This window comes from Palaemon carinicauda, chromosome 41, assembly GCF_036898095.1.
Source record: "Palaemon carinicauda isolate YSFRI2023 chromosome 41, ASM3689809v2, whole genome shotgun sequence".
Taxonomy (NCBI): Eukaryota; Metazoa; Arthropoda; class Malacostraca; order Decapoda; family Palaemonidae; genus Palaemon; species Palaemon carinicauda.
Window position 1 is genome coordinate 31,840,864 of NC_090765.1, and position 4,328 is coordinate 31,845,191.

Sequence of the window (4,328 nt, forward strand, 5' to 3'; positions counted from 1 at the left end):
AGTAGATGGTATTATCTTGAAATGGTAGGGACTCCTTTTGACTTCACTCAAGACAAATACTGTGTATGTTAATGAAGTAATTAGATCGGATTATCATTAGTCGGATGCTTAAGACTAAGCTCATTAATAGTTGAAGGATATTAATGAATTCAAACCATTAGTTCAGGTACGTTCCTGCTTGAATATTTTCCTTTACCTAATGTTCTATAAATAACTTCACAGTTACCCATTACCTGGTATACTTTATATTTGAAATCTATCACCTAGAATCATTTTGAGATACTCTATTCACCTAATTCTATCATGAACCTTGATAGACAATAAATATTCTTATTAGATGGTTTAAGTTAAAAGGAGTAAAAGATTTTTTGCATTAAAAGTTTATAAGTTTTACAGAATATATTTATATTTCCAAATCAGTATTGAAGAATAACTATATCCCATAGTGTTATCATTAATCTCTCATTTGGGTGGGGATAGAAATAAATTGAATATATTATCTTAACAAATGGTAAATACACGGGAAGGGTAAAACTTCATATCCATATAATCTAATAGAATAATATTGATCCTCTTTAATTGTGAATGATATAAATTTAGCATATTACTTAATGCATTTATTTTTAATGGAAAATGGACGGGGAAAGTGATGGCATTGACCAATGTAGGATGAGAGATGAAAAGTATCAAATCTAATGATATTGTGTTCAGACTCCTTTCAATATATTTTGTTTTTTTTCCGAGATTGGAATGATTTTAAATATTAGTGAATATTCTAGGTATTATATGTAGTGTCTATTTGTACTAAGAAAAAAATAAAGTTTAACATTAGAAAAAATATGGGATACATATTCCATACTTCAATCTCCTACATGACCGGATCTTAGTAATACGACCATTTTTCCTTCAATGTAGAATATCACATATGCTCTACTTCCCCGTTCAGGGAGATGAGATGGGATTCACATATTCGGCAGAAAGCTTTCAAAGATATTACCACTCGATTAACAAAGAGAACTTTAAACCTAAAAGAACTTGATACCATTGCAATGACTTTTTTGACATCTTTTTAATATTTCTTAATAGTAATATCAAGGGCTTACAGTATCCATGTAGTTGTTTTTTAGAATACTTGTTATAAAAATCCCATGGCTTTTAGGAGCTTCAATTCTCAGGTATATTCTTGGAAGAATAGATTTATATATATATATATATATATATATATATATATATATAAAATTATACTCTATATTAAACATTACTGAATAAAGGTCAATAATTATTATCAAAATGCCTTAAAGAAATTAGATATTTTTCGGCGTTATCCATGAGCCTCGTATCATCTTATCTTCCTTACCTAATGCGGAAAATCTGTGTTAACTAATTTCTCCAATCGTTGTCTTAATAGGAGAGACCCTGCTCTTTTATGTTTTATAACACGTACAAACTAAGTTATTGCATCTGTTCAATGGGGTGTCTTTCTAAACAAGTATCGAATTTCTTTACATTCAATATCAGTCTTTTAAAGGTGAACGACACGCACTATGCAGATCATTTCGAATCTTCATTTCTTTTAGTTTTCCAAATTAAAGAATTACATATGCATTCAGAAATGGATACTGCAGACATTTTTAACTCTTCATCACTACTTTGGTGAAAACTGTTTTTAGAATTTTCCTCTTGAAATATATTTTACATATTGGTTAAAGAGCAACGACAGTACATCCACATAAGAGGGGAAAATATCATAATGATATATCCTAATTAAATAATTGTATTTCATCAATAGCATCCATGAGATTGAAATTAGAGTGTTACTATTAACGTATTGAACAAAACTTAAAATTATTACTCTTATTTCCTAGCTATGAAAGGTTCAATTGACTTTCCGTTTTGCTTTTACCTCCGTTAACTGTTTATCTTCTGGTTCTACTCTTACGGGCTGCCAACGCAAGAGCCCGTGTCTTGCACAAGGAGGGGCAGTGTTAACACACACACAATTTCTGTTTATCTACGTCCATAATTACTATCTTGGATACAGAAATCTGATCATTCTATCTTCTTTGTAACTCGTTAATGTTACTCATTATGATTATTCGTGGATGTCTCGGTGATGAGTGAAGATTGGACTTCTTTTATTTTGCAAATTAGCAATAATCTTGTGTTTCCAACTCAAATTAGTGTCATATATTTGAATTTATATAATTAGTTTAATTTATCCCCAGTATAATTATCAAAGCTCAAACAAACTGCCTGAAATATATGAAAGAAAATATGTTTTCTAGCTTTCTTTTCTTCAATAACTAAACAATTATGACTAATTCAAATCCACAATTATAAAAAGAATTGAATGTTGGAAGCATTAAACCTGATAGGGATTAAATAAATTGGGGAAAAGTAGGTATGATTATGACAGTTCTTAAACTTCCCTTTGTTTGAAAAATAGTACCAACAAAAAAGGACTTGAATGTTTATTTTCTTTTACAATAGATCGTTCGTCCGTCTAGTCCCTAACTTTCAAATGTGTCTTGGGCATGAGTTTTTTAAAAAATCTATCCAAGACATAGTGGTTTGATTATATATTTTTACTACAGTTATGAGCTTAAATTTTGCTAGGTTATCAAAAATTCAATATGAGTTATTTTACACACACAAAACACTCGCATATATATATATATATATATATATTTATATATATATATATATATATATATATATTTCTCAAAGTGGACAGGGAAATAGGCAGTTCTAAAATTCCATTTATTATATATATACAGACGGTTCGTGATTGTCATCATCACATCTTCCAGGGCTACAAATAAGAAGTACGTTTATAACATTAAGAAATGATAAAAAGTATACAAATATAAAAAGCAAAAATTAGTAAAAAAAAAACTAGAAATTCAAGTAAATATATGAATAAAACAGAAGTGGAACCAACCTCGCAGAAGCGAAAATAAAAACTGAATGGCATCAACAATTACAGAACAAAACAAAGAAATCTATGACAAGTACAATTGAGTGGAGGAAGTTTGGGTGTTTAACGATGGAACCACTCAATTGTACTTGACATAGATTTCTTTGTTTTATTATGTAATTGTTAATGCCATTCAGTTTTTATTTGCGCTTATGCGATGTAGATTCCAATTCTATTTTTTTGCATAATTTTACTTAAATTTCTAGTTTTTTTACTAATTTTTACTTTTTTATATTTGTATTTTTTTTATTATTGTTTCTCAATGTTATATATGTACTTATTATATTTGTAGCCCTGGAAGATGTGAGAATGACGATCACGAAACGTCGGGATATATAATAAATGGAATTTTAGAACTGCCTATTTCCCTGTCCACTTTGAAAAATGTAAGTTACTGGCTGTAGCCACCTTCTCTGATTATATATATATATATATATATATATAACCATCTATCTATATGTATATGTATATATATATATATATATATATGTATATATATATATATATATATGCATACAAGTGTATATATAATTGTATACACACACAACACACACACACATATATATATATATATATACATATATATATATATATATATATATATATGTTACGGTCATTTCGAGGAATTGGTCATTTTGCAAACTGCCCGATCATTTTGGAAAATGACCGAAATATCTGTCAGTATGCAAAATGCCCAAATAATTGTGGTCATTTTGGAAAATGATCAGAAGTTTGGTCATTTTGCAAAATGACTATTAGTATCGTTGGTCATTTTGTAAAGTTACCTCAATAGCTACTGGTCATTATGCAAAAATAAACAAATAGTAACTTGTAATTGATTAGGAAAAGTCTAAGTATTAATAAAGGTGTGTGTTTTATTTATTCAACATTAAAAAACTTACATTACACATCACAAGTATATTAGAATATTGAAAGAACTAAAAACTGAACTTGAAAATTCTTTCAACAATTATCAAAATTAGCATTATCTGACTTGTTTGAACAAGAGTTGCTGCATTTACATCTGCTGTTGCACAATACTTCGTTTTAGAAGCATTTACAGCTTCTGCTCCGACATGACTGGGTGCAGCTACACTTACTGATCCCCTGGCCATGTCCCATCGAGTCTGCAATAGCTACCTCTCGCAGACTGACTTCGCGATCCTTTATTTCCTCTTCGAGTGACATAAATTTTTCAGCACATAAAGTGAACTGATTCCGACTGTACACCTGTTTAAGTCAACCATGTTTTTGTCCCTAGTTTGTAAGTTCCGCCATCCATTGTCTCAGTTATAATTGCCTTTGCATTCGCAAACTCGGCTCGTCCACGATCAACAAGTGGAATAGGAGC